Here is a 23,597-nt window from a genome sequence, read left to right as displayed (position 1 = left end):
TATTCATTCACTCACTCAAAAAAATACATATTGTGGGCTTCCCTGGTGGCGCAGTGGTTGGGAGACTGCCTGCCAATGCAGGGGACATGGGTTCGGGCCCTGGTCCGGGAGGATCCCACATGCCGTGAAGCGGCTGGGCCCACGCAACCAACTACTGAGCCTGCACTCTAGTGCCCATGAGCCACAACTACTGAGCCCATGAGCCGCAACTACTGAGGCCCGTGTGCCTGGAGCCCGTGCTCCGCAACAAGAGAGGCCACCGCAGTGAGAAGCCCACGCAGCGAGGAGTGGCCCCTGCTCGCTGTGGCTGGAGAGGGCCCGTGCGCAGCAATGAAGACCCAACGCAGCCAAAATACATACATATATATATATATATATATATATATATACATATTGCATTTCTAAGATGTGGCAGGCACTGTTCTAAGTGCTGGGGATATAGTGGTACATGAAAGTCAGTTCCTGCCCTATTGAAGCTTAGTCTAAGTGGCAGGAAATAGACACTAAACAAATAAGCAAGTAAGTATATACAGGGGCAATAAGGGCTATAAGAAAAAGGAAGTAGGGTAAGGGGTATTAAAGAAAGTATAATAGGTTAAGGACTTGTAATTTTATATGTAGTGGTCAGGGAGGCCTGACATATGAGCAAAGACCTAAAGAACGTGAAGTGAGCCTGAGGGATATCTCAGGAAATAATGTTTCGGGAAGAGGAGAAACAAAGAGCGTGAGGTGGGATGTGGGATGAGTGAAAGGGCAAAGAGATGAGCAGGAGAGGTGGAGAGCAGACCATGAAGAATGGACTTTGGCTTTCACCCTGAAGAGATGGGAGAGAAACCACTGGATGGTTTGGAGCAGAGGAGCGACCTGACTTTATTGAAAACATTAAACGATCATTCTGGCAGCGATCTGGGGACTAGATTGTAGGGTACAGCATACAGCAAGTTCAGGAGCAGGGAGACCAGCTATGAGGAGACTCCAGGTGAAAATGATGGTGGCGTGGACCAGTGTGGTAATGGGGGAAATGAGAAGTTGTCAGACTCTGGATATATTCTGAAGGTAGAGCCAACAGGTTCTGCTGATGAATTGGACGTGACAAATGGGAGACCAAGAGAAGTCAAGATGACTCTAAGTTGCTTGGCCTGAGCAGCTGGAAGGATGACGATGACCTTGTGATGTGATCCGGAGACAGCATGCTGATAACTAAAGCACCACTGCATCTGAGTCACCATCATCTAATAACGCATTGATAGGAACCTGAGAGCATAAGGGTAACTCTCCCTCCACGTAAGTCGGTACTACCATACAACATTCTTATTACAGTTTATACGATGTGCTTTATTATAAGAAAAACAGCTAAACAGTTTTCTCCCCTCCCCTCAAAAAAAAAAAAAAAAAAAAAAAATGACTGGAAAAAGTAATGTAAAGCAAAAAGGGAAAAAACTGCCCAAGGCAAGGGAGTCTAGCAAAACGATGTCAACATTGGGCTATAATAATACAAAAATCCATGCTTGCGATCTTGTTCAAAGGGTAGAGAAGGGTACAGAAATGGGGAGGAGGCAGCAAAGGTTAGGGCCTTCAAAAATTTGCTTAAACAAGAAAAAGCCTTTAAAGGGCCATTTGGAGAAAGGAAATGACTCAATTGCTTTGAGGCATGGAGAGAGAAGGAGAGGAACTATAGGAGGAAATCAACGTGTGTGTTTACATGAGTCTTAATAATACAGTTCATGACACAATATTTCTTAAGAAAATGGGTGGGTAGGTTTTCAGTTCAAATGTTAAAACGTTAACATTCTAGTTTAAATTAATAAGTACCCGGTTATGAATAAAGGTATATTTAAAAGGTTTCACAAAGAATGTGACATCAATTGTTCCACTTGTCTTAAATTTTGGTGAAGTACAAATTAATCACGAGTAGCTTGTGACTGAATCATCTGAAACTTTGCGGAAGTGCCGAACAATATGTTATTTAGTTTATAAGGTAATATTTAAGCTAATTTCCACCTAAAAGTGATCTCTGAAAACATTCTTAAATCTAGCTAGCTACGTGTTGTCAGTGTTTTATAGGACTATTAACTAGACACTTGCCCAGGTATGAAATCCAAAGTCAGGTTAAGACATTAGGAAACCATCCTTATATTTTATAAGTATAGAGGAGTTTTCAGAGGATCGTTTTATATTCAAATATGTCATTTTTTATACTTCATTTAAAAATCTACTTTAGATCCAAGCATGTCATTTTTTTTTAAGTACTTTCATTGTCCGCAATATCCAGTCTAAGTTTGATGTTTAAGACAGCTGTCTTCCGTTTTTAAGGTTTCGATATTAAAACAAACAAAACACCCTTGGTTATCTCCATCTCTCTAGTTATAAAATTGCTATTAAATACACATACATCAGAAACAGCCCGGAAAAAGTCTTTCAGTTGATATCAGTACAGTGTCTTCTCACATAATCTAAAAACTAGATAAGGAATGAATTTGAAGTTAATTAGATATTTAATCATAGGCCAGAGCAGTGCCCTCTTCGAGAGACCTTCCACTACCTGGAAGCAAAGGCCTTGAAAGCAGTTCTCAAAAATAAGTATATTTTACTTTTCACCATTCTTTTGGCTAAACAGCAAATTCCAAAGTAGTGTTTCATCATCTGGTTTATCTGGTTATGAAAATTATAAATTATATTTACCGAACTGCATTTTTAAACAAACTCATAACCAAGCAGATACTTTTAAGTCTCAATGGTAGTAGGAGGGACAATTAAAAGAAGTTAGGCTGGAACAGAAAGATGAAAATAAGGTCAGACATAGCTTTTGCTCTGCGTTACATAACTAAAGACTTCGATTAAATGTCAAGAGCTCTTGTGAGGGAAAAAAAATGCAGTTCTGGTTTACTTAACATTTATTGTTCATTCAGGACCTTATTTCTAACCTACCATTCTCTTCACTTCCCAAACAATGATTTGATATCAGAAGGGAATGGAGCCCAAGCAGCCCTGTGGGACAGTGGCATGATTGTTACACGGAGAGGGTGCGACCCATGAAACTATTCACGGAGGAGCAGACAGTAAATCACTGTTAGCACACTCCAGCCTGCTGCGAGAGCACTCCCCAGAGACTGCATTGTCCCCAGGGGATTCAAATTGCAGTTTTATCTCCTTCCACTGGTGGTCTTTTAGAGCTGTATTTATATTCTTATTGCAACTTATTTTCAAGCATCTTGTTTTGTAATTGTGGAATTTACTCATCACTCACACCTGTAAATCCTTCTTTCCTCATTCAAAAAACAAATTAGACACTGTACATTGAAAGTTTTGTGTTGGGGGAAAGCTTAGATTTTGTTCGTCTTGAGAACTGAAATCTCAAAATAACTTTCTAGTGTTTTTTTTTTCTTTCCCTTTTTAAATGGTCCTATCCCATCCAACAATCTATTTCTTTTCCCACCGAATCCTTGAAAAAGAACTCACTGCTTTCACAAATTCATCCCCTCTTTTAGGTACCAGGCCCCTACTGTCTGTAAGGTGCTAGAGATGCAAGAGGCACGCAAAAGATAGAGTCCCATGACTCAAGGAGCTTCTGATCTAACAGGAAAGAGACGCATTCAACAAGCTCTTGGACCGAAAATTAACTCTAGCTGTCATAGATGGACAAATATGGCAGGGTACTTTGAGAACACATAATGGAGAGGCATGATGTCTTCTGGAGTATCAGGGAAGTCTGTCTTGAGGAAGAAACATTTAGGCTGAAACTTGAAGGATGAGTAGGAATTAGCCAGGTAAAGAGGTAAAAGGGGGAGATGACGGTGTTCCAGTGCAGGCCTGTAGTTACAAAGGAGCTTGGAACTTCCCATACCAGTGATGTTGCAGAGGTAAGAAAGTGATGGGGGCCTGGCAGAGAGACAAGACCAGAGAGGTAGGCAAGAACCAAATCATGCACAGCCTTGAAGGTCCTATTAAGCTTTCGGGATGTCAGAGTGTTTTAAGCAGGGAAGCTATGTGATTAGATATGCATCTTTCAGAGATAGCTTTAGCTACAATGTGGAGAGTGAACTGGAGGAAAAGAGTAAACAGAACATTATTTATGTTAATTTGGGGGAAAACTCCACCAAAAATATTTCTCTATATATTGGTTCTGGGCACATGTGATCTATGTGAAAATATAGAAAACGAACTATAAAGGTGCACAGGAAACTCATGACACTGTTACTATGAGGAAATGGAGGGGAATGGGAAAGACAGTGTTGATTATTAAGGAAGCTAAGCTTTATACACCATGTTTTCTTTCTTGCAATAAAGACAGGAAACAAGACGGAATATTAACAGTTGCTAATTCTGGGATTTTTTTTATTATTCTTCTTTGAAATTTTCTGTATCTTTCAAAGGCCTCAAAAGAAAAACAAAGTTGAAAAAAGGAGAGCGGCAGGAGAACCAGCTGAGAGTGATGTGCTATCGAAATCAAGAGCAAAGGGTATTTCCCAGAGGAAGGAGTGGTCATGTGCATCAACGCTGAGACTTCAAATAAAATCAAAACTTTAAAACGTCCACTGGATTTACTGTCACGGATGTCACGGAAGACAAGAGCAAAAGCCTTGGCAAAGGCACGCTGGGCAGGAATGGGCAAATGGGAGAGAAGGTAGTGGCAATGCAGATTGTCAACAATCCTTTGTCTTTGGAAGAGAGGAGAGAAGGGGTAAAAGGCACAGAAAACCCTAGAAAGGCTTGTTTCTAAGATGAGACTAAAACCTGTTTATGTGCAGATGGGAAGATGCAGAACAGCTGGAGACAGTAGGACAAGATTTCTGAGAATGTGGAAATGATCTGAAAACAGGTGGAGGGATTGGCCTCAGATTGGAGGAGGGACACTGCCTCCACTGTAAGGAGATAAGCAGGAAATGATGAGTACAGATGCAAGAAGTTCCCATCTGATGGACTCTGTTTTTTCAGGGAAGTAGGAGGCACTGAGGGTGAAATATCCAATTAGGGGAGAAAGTTAGAGACTAACTGAGAGAAAGGGAAGGTGACGAGTCAGTGTTGAAGACCCAACTGAGGCTGATGACTGAGTGTGCAGCCTGCCTAGATGCGTGCTTGAAATGTTTTTTCTAGTAGGCTTCAGCTACCCGATGCAAGAGCAGAGAAGGGTGGTATTTCTATAATTCGGGACTGGTTTTCACTCAGATGAGTGCGACCAAAAGAAAGAGGAGCCAGGAGTTGAAAGTGTTAGCCAGAGAGACACTGTTATTATGAAGCTCTGCTGGACACAGAGGGGAATAAAAGAGGCAGGGAATGGATGGATGGAGAGAGTGATTTAGAACATGGAACCTTTCCTGATAACAAGGCCCAGCATAAAGCCCTGGAGTGGGGGGCAGAGGTGAGTAGGAACAAAGGACAGTATAGATGAGGAAGGCAAAGAGCTGAAAAAGCAGAGGGTTAGTAGTTAGGTGGATGCTAACACTCCCATGAATGGTGACAGGTGGTGGGACAGGTAGAAGGACAGTAAGCCTGGTGTTAAATCTTTAAAAGTGGGGTAAAATGAGGTCTGTGGAAGATAGTGCCAATGTGTTTGTAGGGCAGAGCCTCCAATGGTCTGGGAGTTTTTGAGAGAAGGAGAAGTGGTCTGAGAAGCAAGAAGGACACTAACCGCACTTCCTAACACTGGGATAAACAGGCAAGAAAGATAACAAACAGCCTCATCAAAGAAGCTGGGGAAAAGCAGTGTTCTAGAACAGAGCCAGGATTCATGGTGATGGTGGCTCTCATCCATCCCTGGCTACACACTAGAACCACCCAGAAAGCTTTAAAAGATATCCATGCCCACGTCCCCCCACCCCAGACCAATAAATCAGAATCTCTGGAGCCTGGGGATTTATGCCATTCATAAGCTCCCCCGTAATTCTAATGTACAAATGGATTTTAAAACCACTGATTTAAGGCAAGCAGGTGAACAGAACTTTGGAGAAGGGACTCCAAAGATAGACACAGAGAGGTTCCTTGATCATGAGTGGTAATGGCCTGATTGTGCAAACTGCACTCCTCAAGTGTGCTCCAGGAACTCATACCCACAAGGACTTGAGCGGTGAACACCAGCAGACACTTCTTCCAAGTTCACTACTCCCTTTTGTAGTAAAGCAGAGATTGTGATCAAACAGCTAGATGTGGTCTTTAAGAGCAGCCTGCGTGGACTTCTCTGGTGGCGCAGTGGTTGCGACTCCGCCTGCCGATGCAGGGAACGCGGGTTCGTGTCCCGGTCCGGGAAGATCTCACATGCCGCGGAGCGGCTGCGCCCGTGAGCCATGGCCACTGAGCCTGCGCGTCCGGAGCCTGTGCTCCGCAACGGGAGAGGCCCGCGTACCGCAAAGAAAAAATCCAAAGGTTCCAAAGGTTCCTGGGTGAGTTTACCTTTCCAGTTCCTCTTCTCCTTCATCACACTTTTTCCACGTGCTGTGGGGGACAGCGGTGTGGGCTTGTTGAAGAGGAGCTGTTACGGGCTAGCTCCCAGCACTGACACAAAGCAAGCCATCTTTTTCCTCTGCCTCTGTCTGACCCCTGTAAATGGTGGTGGGAGGATCAACACGGGGGATGACAAAGATGACAATGATGCTAGTTAACCTTTACAGTTGCTAGTTAACCTTTATCCCTAGACGCATGGTTTACACTCACCATCTCATTTAATCCACACCATCCCTGGGAAGACAGCAGTAGCTGAATCCTCATTTACAAGTGAGTCCACTGCTCCAGAGACATAAGGGACCGCCCCAAGGTCACCAGCTAGTAAGCCACCCTAACAACAGCTGGCTTCCAGAGACTAGGGCGTTGGTCACTCCACTTCATGCCACTTAACTACGAAACAGTCCAAGTTTCCTTCTAGTTCTAACACTTGGTGATTCTTTAACTCCCATTGGCTTTGAAAGGACAGGGTGGATTGCAGACTTCAAAGGCTTTGAAAGGGCAGTTTTACTGAAAACTTAAGGCAGGCTTCTGGGAGTGAGTCTGCAGCAGCGCACAGAAGGGGAAATGACATCTGAGGTTTCAGGGGGCAGCCTTCCCACAGGTGCTCCCCCGAGGGCTTGGGAGCGACACAACAGTTGGCTTTTCTGCCAGCTTCAGAAGCATCTCTCCCGCGGCAGGTGGATATGTAATCTCACCTGGTCAAGATGATGGGTGCCTAATTGGATGGTGAGACTTCAGGATTTAGTCATTGCCAGGAAGATTCTGAATGATAATTCTCAGCCGTGCGAAAATTAACTCAAAGTCTTTTCTTCTTGTATTCTCTAATTTTAAACTAGGTAAATTTAATCTCCTGCTTCTTGGCTCAGCGTTACTGCAAATTAAACATGCAAGTATTAATAATGAAAATAATTTCCCTTTAAAAACATATCCTGAAACTCGATGTGGGGCATTTCCAATACATCCATGAAACAAACAAAACAGTTTGTCTGTTTCTCCAAGGGAAGACGCTAAACCCGGAATTTAGTTCAGCCTGTGAAACAATTCGTTTGCTCTGACTAATTCTTCCAATTAAAGAACTTTTCCCAGACACAATTAGCATGTAAATCAGCGGCAGAGAAGGAAGAAGGGGCCTCGGCGACCCGGCCGGGATGGAGACACTGGGCGGAGAACCCCAGGGACAGCTTGGGCCCGACGTGCGGGCCGCGGGACCGCGCCGGGGACGCACGGACGAGCTCGGGACTCAACGCCGAAATTTGGGCGTTAAATAGCGCAGCCGAGGACTGACCGGTGGCGGCCGGCCAGGGCCCCTCCCCGGGTCCCGACCGGATTCGAAAGGGACTTCCGCGAGCCAGTCCCCACCCGGGCCGCGGGAGCGCGCAGCCAAGAGCGCCCCCCCCACGCCCCAGCCCCCTCTCGGAGCTGGCTCCGCGTGCCGCGGTGGCTGCGCGCGCACCTACGGCCGCAGCCCCCCAAACCCCGCCGCCGCGGATCTGTAGCTGCTTTTGCCTGCGAAAGGTGGGGATAGCGGCCCCTGCTGGCACCTTTGGCAGACAGCAGGGAGACCGACGTTTTCCCGCTTACCCTTCTCACCTTTTCTAAACGGTTTGTGGAAAATATATCTTATATATTACATACACTGTTGTCGCGTGTGCACTTACTTTATTCTTCGTGAGCCCTCATATGCAGATGTCTGTATGTAGTCTAGTTCCATGTAGGAACGGTAATTTAAAAAAAGGGGGGGTAGACTTATTAGTGGCCCTAGCCCCAATTAGGGAACAGGTACAGTTTCTACTGCATTTATATGAAGGCATTCGGCCTAAGGGCGACTGAGACCCTGATCTCCTTCCCAATGCTTTTCTCGGCCGACCCCATGACTAGTAAGTAATGATCGGAGAACTGCTTGGCCGCCCCGTGTTACTTTCTTTAAAGGCTGTGGCTACGACCTAAACCAAGTGAGAAGCCCACTCGGGGAGCAACGTGCTACCGTGCGCAGTCTGCGGGGCAAGCAGGCGGGGAGCGCGCAGCGGCCGGGGGAGGGGGGACATCGTGTGGCCTGCCCAGTGGACCCAAGCCTGTAACCGCAAGGCTATTTTGGCGACTGAACTTTCAAGCGGAGGAGGAAGGCTGTGCCTGCCATTCTTCTAATGGTAACAAAAGCGCCTTGGAAGAAGTTGCGATTCACTTATTCCATGAAGCTGTTGCATTCTCATTGGAACTGTATCTTATTTCTGAAGTTTACATAGTTATCTCTAAGAACAGTTTACACACTTTCTAACTTTAAAAGCAGATCTTCGTTAACAGCATCCTTTCCACTATAGTTTGCTTACTTAACATGCTTTATTAACGTGTTGTGTTGTACGTACGTTAACTAATAGCTGTGTTCGTATCTTCGAAGTGTATTTTTAAGCGCACCGGGTTCTATCCAATTCATCTGCGTGCGCAGAGCGTCCATCACTTCTGGAATCTACCTCTTGATACAGTAATCAGAATTAGAAAGGTTCGCCGTTCACTCACCCTCATCCTTTAAAACTTTTCCATTTAAGAAAATCGAGGAAATCCTTCCTTGTAACTCGCTCCTGCACTACGTCTATTTTTATTAATTTTTCTGATTTGTCAGAGCTCAGCAATGCTGTCCGGGATCCTTTTTTTTTTTTTTTTTTCTGCTAGAGCAAATGCGGGGCTGGGGGAGGCAAGGGCTGGCCTCCTGCCGGCATCGCCCCCGCGGGGACCTCGGCCGAGCGCGCGGCGGGGCCGGGAATAGTGGTGGAAGGAAGCTGCGCTGGCAAGTCGGTCCAAGGCTCCACCTGCGGCCAAACCGCGTAGGTTCTCCGTCTCTCCGCCTCGCTGGCTAGTGTTCGCACACGTAGACCGCAGCTCTCCTTTGGGTCGGAGAAGACGCCAGCCAAAGGAGGCGGGGTTGCAGGAGGAGAGTCCGCTCTGCGCAATCCAGTCCGGGACTTGGCTCCGCCCCGGAGCGGCGGCCTCTCGGGTGACAGAGGAGTAGTGAGCCGCACGGGGTGAGGCTGCAGCCAACTCCGCTCCCCACGTACTCGGCTGTCCAGGCGCTCCGGACGCAGCAGCGGCGCTTCTCCGCGGGGCCGACCGCCCGCGATGTCCGCTTAGGAGCGGCGGCAGCGGCCAGCATTGCCACACCCGCGGCGTAGCGCTCCCAGCCGTGGAGCGGGGCTAGAGGGCGAACCCCTGCGCCAGCCCCCACCCCGCCCCCCCCACCCTGAAATGACTTGTTAATCGGCGCAGACACCACCGAAGGGATTGCCGGAGTGGAATCCAAGTGGAATTTGGATTTTGAGAAGAGTTTCTTGAACATTTACTCCCTTCTTGTTGGTTTCTTTCTTTCTTTCTTCCTCTCCCCTTCTCCGCCTGTCACTGGAGATGAATACAGCGCGTTTGCATCCCAGAAAGTAGTCGCCGCGACTGTTACCCCAAAGAGGCAAGCACACATGTAGGAATGACAAAGGCTTGCGAAGGAGAGAGCGCAGCTCGCGGCCCGGAGAGATCCCCTCGATAATGGATTACTAAATGGGATACACGCTGTACCAGCCCGCTCCGAGCCCCGGCCGCCTGCCCGTCGATGCACCGAAAAGGTACGGCTGGGGCGCCCCGGCGCGCCCCACCTCCCGGGCGTCTCGGCTCCCTCCTGCGGGTCCCGGGGCCGCGGTCCGCACGCCCTGTCTCGGCTTTGTGGTGCTTGCGTTTTATTTTGGCTTGTGTCAGTCTCCCGAGCGTTGCCCGGCCCTGGGGGAGCAGTCGCGAGCCCTGCCCGCTGCTCCTCTCCACCCTGCGCCCCAGAGACCGCCGGGCTCAGTGCTGCGAGCTTCCCCACCCGCGCTGCGCACACGCCAGGCGCCGCCCGGGACACCAACCGCGCGGATAGCTCCCTGGCCCTGGGATGTGTATGCAGTACCCGGGGGCTCGTCCTCACTTTCGGGCCAGCAGGCAGCAGAGAAGCCCTGAAAGGGTGAGATTCTCGGAAGTGCCCGGTCCTGGTGCGAAGGCAGGGGAAGGGGTTCTGCCCTCCAGGGCTGGAGGAGGTTGGGTAGAAGAGCGCTGTTTTCGCTCGGCACGAGGTTTGGGTTCAGGGGTTCCGCAGATACGGTGGGGAAGCAAAGAGAATCTTTTGTTGTCGGTGCGGGGTCTGGGCTGGGCTCAGTGGAGTGCGGGGAAACTTGTAATGGCCCTGGCACTCGCGCACCCTACCGCTTGGTGACATCCCGGCTCCCTCGGACGCTGGCACCAGAGGTTCCGGGCTTTGTTTGCTCGAACGAGTGGCCTCCTCCCAGTGTGCCGCGGCGCCCCCGCCCTGGGTCCTGTTCCCCGCCGCAGCTCCCTCCTGGGCGGCGAAGACAGCATCCGTCGCGTCTGTGTCCCCCTCAAGCACAGAACCCGCCACGCCGGGACTGGCGCCCACTGTGCCGTCTTCCAGAATCTACGAGGTCCCTCTCTGGAAAGAAGGTGTCCCGGGAGGGGGAAGGGTGAGAAGACCAGGCAAGAGATGGCTCAGTGCTTGCTAACCAGACGAGAGCTCTGCCCGGGCCCCAGGTTCTGGATTGTCCGGACTACTTGCTGCGTCTAGAGCGCTGCTTCGCTGGCAGTGGGGCGCTCGGGAGCAAGCCCGACAGTGTCCACCCACTCCGCACGACCCTGCTGCGATGGCAAGTGTCTCTTCCCCCAGATGCTCCGCTTTTTTCTCAGCTCCCCACCGTGTTACACGGTGCAAAGCAGGATCCTGAGATTCGTTCCCTCCTCCCACGACCGTAACGGTACAGGGGGAGCCAGGGAACAGTCTGGATTTGTGGGTATGGGGGGGAGGGAAACAGGACTCCTCTTTCCCGCTCCCTCGCCGCCCCTCCGCCCAGCGCCGCTTCCTTTTTTTCCAGCGCGGGGTCACTCGACCAGGCGCTTCTGGAAAGTTTCTCTGAAGGCCAGGGGTGGGGGGCACTACAGAATTGGGGCTCAGCATGTGCAGACCGCGGGAAACGGAACCCCCAGGGAGGCGGGTGAACCGCCCAGGATACGTACGGCTAGGAGGTAGGAGCCGGCCTTTCGGAGAGTGGCACCCCGGCCGGTGGTCAGCTTGGTTGGGGTCGTGGCGCTGCACCTGCTGGCCCAGTCTCTCAAGCAATTGAGCAAGGGGTGGGCGTGGGGAGGGGCGAGAAGGGGAAGTTCAGCGCAGCACTCAGGAAGCTGGCGCGGCCACTGTGGACAGCGGCTGGCGCGCGGGTGCGTGTGGACACGGGCCCGGGCTCGCTGGCTCCAAGCTCAGCATCCCAGCCTCCTGCACCCCTCGCGCTGTTTTCCAGCCAGCGGGTGTTCAAGGAGGGGCAGAGCAGGGAATCAGGTGTGCGTGGAGCGGGGTAGGAATCGCTGTTTTCACGGCCAAGGCGAGCATTTCCAGGGGGCGCCTCCTGCCTGTACTGCAGGGGGCAGCCCCGCTACCAATCCGCATCGGTCCTTGGGAGAAAGGCGTCTGCTTTGGGAATGTGGTGGCCAGGGACGGCCACAGTGGGATCACTCTCTGCCTAGGCTGGATGAAAATCAAGTTGCAATTGAATGTGATTCATGAAAGGTTTAAAACACAGGGGCGCGAAGACACTCATACAGACACACTCTCTCACACGTACGCCCAACTTTCTTTGCTTGGTATCTGAAAAGATGTTTAACCCTGTTACAGTGTTCTGCCAGCAGGTCTCAGGAAAGCTATTTAATGCCCCCCAGCGCCGGTTCTGTAGTCTTTCCGGGTACAAAGGTCGAGTGCCTTTGCCTTGCCTTTTTCTAATCCTGATAATTGTCTGGTCTTCCTTTCAACATACATCTTGGGCATTTGAAGTCCACAGTCAGCCACTCTCATGGCAGGGAGACGATTGTTGGTTCCAGTTAATATGAACCCTTTATGAAGGTTTTTCTCCCAAAGTAAAGATACTAGTGCACATTTCTGAATGAAAACATCTTATTTTTTCACACTTTTTCCAAATGACTACCAGAGGTCAAGATTGCAAGTATTTTGCATGGTTTTTTGAATACCCTGTTTAGTCTGCATGGAGCAGTTTTTACAGTAAGCTTTGATTAAACTACTCCAGGCACGAAAGTTAATTATTAACCTAACCTTAAATACTACAGTGGCAACACTGTGTCTCCACCTATTAACCTAAACCATCTGTTAAAAAATAACTGCACTAATTATTTGAATTTGGTTTACCCATGCTTGTTTATATGGTGACTTTTATTCGACTCTTGAGTAACCCCCCACTCTCTGTTATTATTTTGGGTTTAGGGCATTCTTAGATGAGGCACTTTGCAGACCAATCTGAAAGGAGAAATGAACGGCCAACAGATTTAAACCTCTTTTTTGTGTTATGTCTTTTTTCAACTTGATATAAAGAGGCATTCTAGTTCATGTTTCTTATTTACACTGTTTGGTGACAATCTTCCCAAAGCGTTCTGTTTTGCAGTTATCACCGTTTAGAGATGGGCCACACTCTCATAATGCATATAATCCACATATGTAAATGTTCAACGGACACCCAAAATCATGATCTCAGTAGCTACCTGCAGAATATGCTTATTGGATAAAACATCTAAGTTTAAATAGGTTAAAAATTCATAAGAACCACTGTAGAAACTCAAGTAAATATTGAATGAATAATTGAAAGAAATAGTCCCAAACAGTTCACATTTCTCCACTTAGAGTAGACCTAGGCTTTTTTTCCCCCTACAGTGAAAAAGAAAATCTATGCCTTCAAGTAAGTGGTTATTGTAAAGTGGCAATAAGTGCAACTCTCTATTTACACACAGAGAGACACACACACAAACACTCACCCCTAGAGTTCTTTCGAAGTCTAGTGAATGCTTTTCCCATCATTAAAAAAATATAGCATTTGCATTCTGAGGAGGTGGATAACATTGCCAAGTGTGTTGAATCAGAAGGATGGCAAGAATTAGGAAGACTGTTACATTCATTGAATAAAATTAAGAAACCCAAATTAAGAACTTGTATTAAATTCAAAATAAATCCTCATGCTTTAAAGGCAAATGGGCAGTTGCACTCCTTTATGAAATGGAAGGAAAAATACTGTTTTGGACAAGGAGGTAAGTCACATACTGCAGGGTGTGTACATAGTGCTTCAGCTCTTTTCTGAGCAGGACAAAAGAGTAATCACGGCAGAAAAAGTTTTTTTAGAACTAGATTTGCCAAGAGCTAATATATTCTCCCATCATATTTGTTTGCAGAAAGGAATCACAGAACAAGCCAAACTAATTGCAAATGCTTTAATTAGGCATCTGCCGTTTGCGACGGTAGAAAAGCCTGCACGTATCTCGGCACTGCCGCCCGCCCTGCACACACACTTTAAGTTTCGACAGTTCACTGCCCTCGCCCCACAGCGAGTGTTCCTTGGGTGTTCACATCTCCAGGGGAAGGGGAAACCTGGAAGCATCCTGCTGGGCCCTCCCGTATCAGTGCCCCCCAACTCTCTTGGGGTGCCCTGGAGCCAAGTTGTCTCTGAGAGGTTTCTATTCCAGAGTGAAGGCTTTTCTCCTCTGCCTTAAAATGTGCTGTAAGAGTAACTGAGCTATTCTCTGCTGGCAACCACACAATAGCCTCTTGGGGATATGGTAAGGTAGGGAAGGGAGGGAGGCATTTAATCCCTTTGAAATGGGCAAGTAAGATGTCATACCACACAAACCTCAAGGGGAGAAGTGAGTTCTGCATACTTCTCAGCATGGGACCATTACAATACAGTTTATACACAAGGGTATCTTGCTTTGTGAAGCAGATGAGTTCTTGCAAACCCTTTTATTAGAATAATTCTAATTACACTGATGGAGACCGGGCACACACAAGTATCAATACTTTGATGTTTCCCAAATAACCCCCTCAGCCCAGACCTCTCTCCTGGATCTGTGATATACACAATGCCTACAGGGGGTAGAATCTAATAGACATCTCAAACCCAAATGCTCCAAACACCTAGTTCTGGATCTTTCTCCTCCACACATGCTTTTCTCATCATCTTCTCCATCTTGGTAAATGGCAATTCCATCCTCTGAGTTTGCTCACGCCAAAAAACTCAGGAGTCATCCTTGACTCTTCTCTTTCTGGTATCTGCATCCATTCTAGCTGCCATGTTGTTAGCCCCACCTTCAGAAAGCATGCACACTCCCTGTAGGTCTTCCAGCTCAGTGGCCCTCACGTTGGCCAAGCCACCGTCTCCTCCTGCTGGGGAACCTACTGTGTTAGGCTCCCAGCTAGTCTCCGGGCTTTGCTCTTGGCCCCCTACAGTCTTTTCTCAACACAGCAGCTGAAGTGATATATATATATATATTTTTTTACAGATCAGGTTACATGTGCTCAAATGCTTTCCCATCTTATTCCAGTCAAAGCCAGAGTTCTTTCTATGGCCTTTGTGGTTCCACATGATCCGCACTCGGGTCCCCACCTCTCTGACCTCCACTCCTCCTTGGGATCACTTGACTATGCTGGGCGTGCTCCCCCCGGGCCCCTTTGCAGGGTCTCTCTGCACTTGCCCTTTCAAGGCTTGGGGCGGTCCTCTGCCCAGAGAGCTGCAGGATTTGCTCCTCTGCACCTACAGGTTCTCTGCTCACATGTCACTTCCTCAGTGAAGCCTTTCCTGATCATATTTGCTTCACCCTTTTGTCACAACACTCCTTACCCCAGTGGACAGCCTCAGGTTTTTCTTTTTCCTCTTAGCACTTTTCACATCCTCACAAACAGTCTGTTGTCCTCATTTATTTTCTGTCTTCTGCTAGACATAATGCCATTATGTTTCTTTCACTGCTGTATCTCCAGCACCTAAACCTGTGCCTGGCACATCACAGCGCTTTCGTAACAAGTATTTGTTGAATGCATGAAGAGTGAATCTTTTTGCAAACAACCCGTCTTTATCTCTTTTGCCTGCTCTTGTTTTTCTATGATATGTGTCCATCAAATGAGACACCTCTCTGCCTGCATGAGTGTGTGTGTGTAACACTGTCTTCCATGTACATAGGTGATGTGTCTCATGCACCATCAGCGGAGCATTCACTCTGGGTTGTTTTTCCAGTCTTCGTGATGGATTGAAGCCTGCTCATTCCCACACTCACATCCAGTCAGTCCCCTTCTATAGCCAAGAGCACACATCTGTGGGACACCTGGTTGAAGCTGGAGGGAATGTGAGTTAGGTAGAATCACCCTTCTGAGAAACAGAGCTAAGAAGACAAGCCAGCACTTACAGAGACTGAGCTTTTGACCTCGGACTCATTTGTTCTGCATTTTAACCACTGGCCACAGAACCTTCTTGCCTTTTTGGAGTTTGCTAATAGTAGTTTTTAAAATTCAACTTTCTGGGACTTCTCTGGTGGCGCAGTGGTTAAGAATCCGCCTGCCAATGCAGGGGCCATGGGTTTGAGCCCTGGTCCGGGAAGATCCCACATGCCGCAGAGCAACTAAGCCCGTGTGCCACAACTACTGAGCCTGCGCTCTAGAACACGCAAGCCACAACTACTGAGCCTGCACACCACAACTACTGAAGCCCATGCACCTAGAGCCCGTGCTCCACAACAAGAGAAGCCACCACAATGAAGAAGCCTGCGCACCTCAACGAAGAGTAGCCCCCGCTCACCGGAACTAGAGACAGCCCGTGCGCAGCAACAAAGACCCAACACAGCCATAAATAAATAAATAAATAAATAAATTAAATAAAATAAAATTCAACTTCCTACCAGGAGGAAATAGTATGCCCATTAACCCACATTTCTATCCTATCCCAGTACAGTGATAACTGTTGTTGAAGACCCTGTTGTTGGAGTTGGACAACCTGAGTTCCAGACTCACTACAACAGACAAGCCACTTTTCTCAAGCTGCATTATTTTAAATAAAAATTGTGAATAGTAAACCTATGCTTTCTATCTAGTAGGGCTGCTGGAAGAATAATATGAAATCATGAATGTAACTGTATTCAGTAAAATACAAAATGCACTCTGGAACTTCCCTGGTGGTGCAGTGGTTAAGAATCTGCCTGCCAATGCAGAGGACAGGTGTTCGAGCCCTGGTCCGGGAAGATCCCACATGCTGTGGAGCAACTAAGCCCGTGAGCCACAACTACTGAACCTGCGCTCTAGAGCCCGCAAACCACAACTACTGAGCCCACGTGCCACAACTACTGAAGTCCACACACCTAGAGCCCATGCTCCGCAACAAAGACATGCCACCACAATGAAGAAGCCTGCGCACCTCAACGAAGAGTAGCCCCACTCGCCACAACTGGAGAAAGCCCTGGCGCAGCAACGAAGACCCAACACAGCCAAAAATTAATTAATTAATTAATTAATTATTTTAAAATGCAGTCTGGAAATTTGAAAAGTTTGATGCTAACTCCTTCCTCCGCTCCCGAGACCCCAGGCCTAGCAGAGACCCTGCTTCATTGTCTTCTAAATCATAAAAGAAAGATTACACTGTGTTGATATCATTTTAATGTAAACCACATTATGAAATTAAATAAGATCCTCAAATTCACTGAAAATGCACAATCTACGTAGTGTACAGATGGCAACTTTATGAATCAGACGCCAACCGTGTCAACTAGTGATTGTTTCCAATGTGACCAATGAATTGGGCAAGGTCATAGGAGTGACACTCTGCCAGGCATTATTAAAAAAAAAAAAGTAAGGGCTTGTTTTTGCTCAGGTAAGTTCTTACACAGTTCATGTCAGTGAAAGCATTAACGTAGAACAGACACATCAGGGTGAACTAGGAGTGAGAGGAAAGAAGTTTTGATCTTTGCTATTTGCTACTATCTTCCCCACCAAATACAGGGCAAATTCATTAGATTTTGTGGCATAAGTTTATAAAAAATGTGCAAGGACTGTTGGAGGGAGGGCTGTAGACAGCTCTGGAGGTGATGCAGGGGTCACACATCTTAGGCAGACACAATACAGATTGCATCCCATTTCTTGCCATTTACAAATAGTGTGACTTTGAGCCAGTTACTTACCTGCCTCAGTTTCCATTTGTAAAATGCTACAGTTTACATTTGTATTACAGTTGTCGAGGAGAGAAAATATGACATCTGTAAGTTTCATGGCCCAATGCCCGATACACTACACACACTCATTAAATATAAGGTATTATTTTTATTTGGGTGACAGTTGTCATGGAGAGTGCCCTGGTGGGGAGAGTACAAAAGGAAATGGCCTTACAAATCTGTGACATAAAGACATGATGCAAAGGAAACACCTTTGGACTGGAAAGGAACATTCACACCGTAAGTAAAATACACACTCTGCACCCACTAAAGAATCTGAGAGTACCCACATTTGAAATCTGAGAGCTGCCCATAATGACTGTTCAGGGATGAGTTGAATTGACCCCAAGGACCACATAGGGGAGAAGCTTGGCTGTCAATCAACTTCTCCAAGAGGCTATGGCTGGGACTACTGCATGAGGGTCTTTATGGTGGCCATATTTGCCAGGTCAATATTCCCTGGCCAAGCCTGAAACAGTGACAGTTTGGGAGCACCTGAATCTCCACGCAGAAGCAAACCACTACCTTCCCCACCAAATGCAGGGAAATAGTCACCTGACCTCAGTGGAGACAGTGATTACTCTACTGCTGATCTATTGCTATACAACCTGAAATTTGATTCAAATGATAGTCATACAGTTTTTTATCTTATCTGACTCCTCAAAAGCACAGCAAAAGGGGCAATATTATCACTGCAGTTCCCTGAAGGAACAGGAATCCCTCCATGGCTTAGAATTACAGTTATTTTCATCTAGGAAAATGTTTTTCTCTTCAATTTTGTAAGTGGAAAGAGGACATACAGAGAGGGGAATAAATCAGCAATTCACATGCCCCAAAGACCGAAGGACCAGGTCCTGCGGAGCAGCCAGTGTGCGACTGTTGCTTTGAAAGTACTGTTAGTAATAGATGTTTCCACATACAGCCTTGAGACCTGAGGCTTTCATTTAATATGACTCAGCGCTTGCTAGTGGTTTCCAACTAACCTATAATTGCCATCTGCAGAAACTTTAATTCAAAGAATCCAAGCCAATTCAAAAACCTTAGCGGAAGAATCTCTAAAATTGATGCCATTTACCCCTCTCTTATCCCTTCTGCCCTCCCACGTGTTTAAGACCAAGCCTTTGGCCATGATTTGATTTGAAGCATTTATAGAACAGAACAGGATCTGGCATTGAACACAATGAAAACATGCCATTGGAAAATAAGCATTTGAGGGACTGGGAAATAAGGGATATATTAATTATGGTTTAATGTTATATGAGAGTTTTAAAGCCAGGCTTTCTGTGGATCTATTCTTCCTTCCTTTTTCCTATTCCCGAGTCCTTTTTTCAGGAGCGTACTCAATCTTTTCATTAATATTGCAGCGACTCTAGGGCTTGCCTCACCCCCAGACTCCTACCGTCCTTGAATGAGGAAAGTAAGAGAATACTGATGGAGCTGGTGAATGGAAACGTTCCTTTCCTGAAAATGGAATGCTTTATGAAAAAGTGCACTCCACAAAAAACACTCGGAACAATCCAACAACTGTCTCTCCTTTCCACCCTGAGAGCCACTTGACTTCATTCACATATTTTGGTGTTTGAATGCCTTTGTTCTTAGGCCTCAGATACCCAGGTGGAACACCAGCCTATTAAGCCTTTCATTATTTTAAAAACGTGAGCATCTGAGTTACTAAAAACATTCTCATCTCTGCAGAGTGAGCGATAACTAGAAACCGAACTGTTTACAGCATTCTAAACTGGGGTATAGGTAGCAGAATGGCAGTTGGGTGGATTTTTATAAGAAGAATACTTGTTAATGGTTTCTGAGGTGGATTCCATGCTAATTCTTCTCGCATCATGAATGATGGCCCTAGCTAGACACTGTCGCTGGGATCTTCATCTATTAATCATGGAGGCTACTTTCTTATTCGGTTGCCATAGTTTCAGGGCCTCAGATAGTGTTGGGATGTCTTGGGAAAGGTTTGAGATCTACCAGGCTTGCGAGGCTTGCAGTGATTTTGGCTGTTGTGGTCCTTCTGAAAGCACTGAAAACTGCTTCTCGTATAATTCAGCGTTGGATTAAAAGAGGCAACTTCTGAGAGGGTCTCTCTGGACCTTGTTACGTGCACATCCAGCTGATAATTTACTCCAGGATTTGCCTCTTACTCAGTCTTGCTGGTAAAAAATTACAGTCCAGGGGCGGATGTCACTTTCATCTTTCGACAAGAAAGCCAAAGGGTACGAACTCTTCATTAAGGCTGTCTCTCAACGTGGAGGTAAACGAGGCCATTCCTGACTTCGTTCAAATCTCAGTTTCACAACTTGGTTTTGGCTCTGCAGATGGCTAAATAAATAAAATGACCTCACGAGTGTTGTATGTTGTGCTTTGGTATGGCCATGTAAACACTCGTGCTTTCCTTCAGGTTTCCCCTTTATTTTCTTTGGTTCGACACACATTACTAAAGGGCTAGGGACCATTTGACTGCATTTTGCAACACTGGCCCAAAGGTCTACTGTTTTGCCAGCTCTTGAGTGTCTGAGCATTTTTTTCTTCCTGTGATTATAATATCTTGCTATTTCGGGTTGATGAGGAAAAAGCCCTCCAGTGGTGGACATCTCATGTGACCTGGTCAAGAAAAGATCTGGAGGACTAAATTGCTACAAGAGGGAGATACATGCACCCCATGATTTATGTGCTTCGTGTGTGATGAAGAACACAGGTCTCCTTTGTTAGGTAGAGCTGGCCTTGTGTAACATATACTGGTACACTTCTTAATGTTTTAGTTCCCATTTCTCAAGTGGACTTTCAAGGACTCCTACATCAGTCTAAGCCCAGCCATTTAATTCCTTTGTAAATTAAAACATAAAATAAAACCATCTCACACTTGAAGCAAGCAGCACTGAATTCAGGACATGCAGTGCAGCAACTGAAAATCCAGGCGATTTCACAAGAAGAAAATCTTGAATTCATTACAAATGGGCCTAATCTAGAATATTAGTCCTTTTTTTTAAACTAGAAAATAACTAGTTTTTATTTCAGGGTGAGCTTCAAAGCAGCCGTTTTAAATTTCCCCAGATCCAGCCTGCCAAAATTTTTGTTTAAGATCAACAAGAATTTTTCATGCACGTGCCTATTATATTGACCCCTCCCTTACTCAACCACACTAAATGATTGATCTTAGAGGCCAATAATTTGAAGTAAATTAAAAGGATAACATGGCCTTAATTGCTACTGGCTTCACCAGGCTTCTGGGCACAGGAATTCCTTGTGGAGAAACACTTTTAAGTGTCACAGCAGTTTTTGATCATGTGGTCTGGCTTACCCATAGGCTGCAATTACCCCCCCAGACCTCCCCCACCTCCCCCTCAAATATCTCTGTGAAGCAAAGAAAATATCCATTTGTAAATTCAGTATTAGGGACCCCTGATTATTCGGCAGGGTCAGAAAATAGGTCCTGCTTGTTTTAGAGTATCCTTTTAAGATAGTTGTTTTTTTTAAAAAAAAAAAAAAAAGAAAGAAAGAAAAAAGCATGGAGTGGGGAGGACAATGGGATTAATATTTCAGATCAGAAGCTTTTTTTGTTCAAAGAAGAGTCTGTGGGAATTCAGTTTGCTGTCCTGTCGACAATGACAAGGTTGTGATTACTCTTTGGTATCTGGTCAGAGACGACATTGCACACTGCAGCCTTACGAAAAGTAAGCAGTGCTTTTGTGAGGCTGTCAGTCAAATACAATGTAGACTTTAGGTAACCTTAATTAATGATTTCTGACTACAGATTTTTTGGTGTCTCCAAGTCATCCATGCCTCGGAGGCTGCATTCTGCTGGAACATTTTCAGACAGCGGTGACTTGAATATGCTTCCATTATCTTGCCACGCAAACCATACTAGGTTCTTATTTTATGAGAAATGTGATTCTGTATCATTTGCAGAATGATCATATATAGAATGAAATATCACTTGGGGAACAGCTGAAATTTATAAGTGATGTGGAGTGTTTTGAATCTTTAGAGGAATCATTTTTTATTTTAAAGGAATTTACCTCTCAAAATTGTTGATATATACTGGCTCCTAGCTGGATTCGAGGCCATGCCTTGCAAAGATTGAATGGGGCTTTGAGCAGTGTCCCAATTCTTTCAAATGAAAGCCACTTATGCTGGGGATACTGGACCAAGTGGTATTTCCTTCGCCTAAAAGTACTCTTTACCGAGTGCTAACCATAACGACCAGAACACTACAGGCACTGGAGAGAAACAGGCCTTACTTTTGATTTACAGTACTTTTCCCGTGTCATGAGTTTTAGAACAGATATCAAGAAGCTGAACTGTAATATTAATGCGCTATTTACATTCAACTTTTAACTAGAGAGGCCTAATGAAAGGTAGGTGTAGTATATTAATGCCAACTTACGGATTAAACTACTGACTGAATAATCATTTTGCAGCTTATACGAAACTCTTAGTAGCATATAACCTGTCCAGTTTAGCATAATTTGTGCTTAACGAATTATAAATGCTTAGCTTTTACAATTAAGCTTACTGATCTATAAGCGTCTTAATGAGAAATTACCTAAGTTGACTGGTATTATTTGCTGTACTGTGTTCTAGGGTAGTGATTATCTGAAATAATTGGCAAGATGGTTGTCCCACTGCATGCAATATGGTTTTACTTCTAATATAAATTAAGTCAACCCTGTGTCATGATCCCACGTTTGCCCAGACAAGAGGAGATGCTACTGGTGTCATCCAGAAGGAACAGAGTAGTTTCATATGTAGCCAAGAGGAAGGTAACAAACATCTTTTGGATACTTTTCTTTTTTAAAGTGATGTTCAGCTTACAGGGAAAAGTTTTCTATTAAAAAGTCAACTTTTATCTACATGTTGTTTCCGTTCGTTTGTGATGAGGAGAAGTTCAACATGTTGAATGTGCTGATTCATTAATTCTCCAGGGAGATCCTGGAGTGTGGGGCTTTCTTTTTCATATTTTGTCATGTCCAGAACACAAGACCTGTGAATACTGCCCAAACACATCCATTCCCAAGAATGAAAAGGACAATAATTGCCATTGCTGTTAGAAAACAGCCACTTCCAGTTCCCCAAGCCAGGTGTGCAAGAGAAGGCTTTGCAACTTTGTGAATAGCTTGACATTATCGCGTTGTTATTGAAATGCAAATTCCTCTGAGCAGAGCTTGCAAAGGTTTCCAACATAGGACTGGGGCAATGTCTTTTCTTGCTTGTTGTCAACCATATACCCAGTCTTCACTGTAGGGCTCGTTCTATTAAAAGTAATCATAATGCATTGGCGTATTTCATTGTTTCTTATGGCCTGTGTTTCAAGTGCCGGCCTTCCCAGGATGGGAGAGGACAGACTGGCTTACAGCCGTGAGGTGCAAACCCAGGACTGCTCTGCCCAGGAAGGAGTCTTGCCAAGTCCCATATCAGATTTAGAAATCAGGCTTAGTGGTGATGATCAACAACAGTATTTAACCGTGTTATTACTACTAATAAAGACCTCACTATATAGTGCTTATATTTTTCAAAGTGTGTTTATAAACATCACCTCATTTAATATTATTACAACCTGGGTTAGGCAGGGCAGATATTATTATGCCCAGTTTAAAGATGAGATAACTGAGGTTCAGAGAGGTCAAATGATTGGCCTAAGAGTATATACCTCTGGTAAGGGGCTTGAGACAAGGTCCCCAGCCTTCTGAATCTGAGTTTTTTATGCTCCGCGCCATTGTACGGTTTACTCAATACTTTAAAAATTTCTGAAAACAATTTATGGTCTTCCAACTGAAGATGTTTTTACATTATACCTACTATGCAGATTGACAACTGCCATGAAACAAGCTTAAAAAGTAGCTTTCCAAGGACTTCACCTGAGAGTTCACTGCCATTGGGACCTAAACTCCTGGTTCTGGGTGGAATGCTATTGCAGGTCATTGCCTCCAGCCGCTCTTAGGGCCTTGAGTCTGTCATCCGAAAGGACATCATTTGAAAAAAGGAGGATGTTGTTATTTAGGATTCTAGTCCTGTTTTACAGTAGGGATAAAAACAAACAGTAACATAAAAATGGAAACTTTGACCCTGGGGCAGGGTACAACTGGAGGGACAGAGGGGTGAACCAGATATTCAGC

At 45.9% G+C, this 23,597-nt stretch overlaps 1 protein-coding gene across 1 annotated transcript in view; it reads left to right on the top strand.

Annotated features, from left to right (window-relative positions):
• Positions 1-9,448: 9,448 nt before the first annotated feature.
• SEMA6A (semaphorin 6A) overlaps positions 9,449-23,597 on the top strand; it is a 129,062-nt gene continuing 114,913 nt past the window's right edge. Inside the window, exon 1 of the mRNA XM_007451223.1 lies at positions 9,449-10,043. The gene's annotated coding sequence lies outside the window, so the exon portion shown is untranslated. The remainder of the gene's footprint in view (positions 10,044-23,597) is intronic.

This window comes from Lipotes vexillifer, unplaced genomic scaffold, assembly GCF_000442215.2.
Source record: "Lipotes vexillifer unplaced genomic scaffold, Lipotes_vexillifer_v1.1 scaffold91, whole genome shotgun sequence".
Lineage (NCBI taxonomy): Eukaryota > Metazoa > Chordata > Mammalia > Artiodactyla > Lipotidae > Lipotes > Lipotes vexillifer.
Note: the sequence above shows the minus strand (reverse complement) of the source record. Positions and strands in the feature narration are given on the sequence as shown.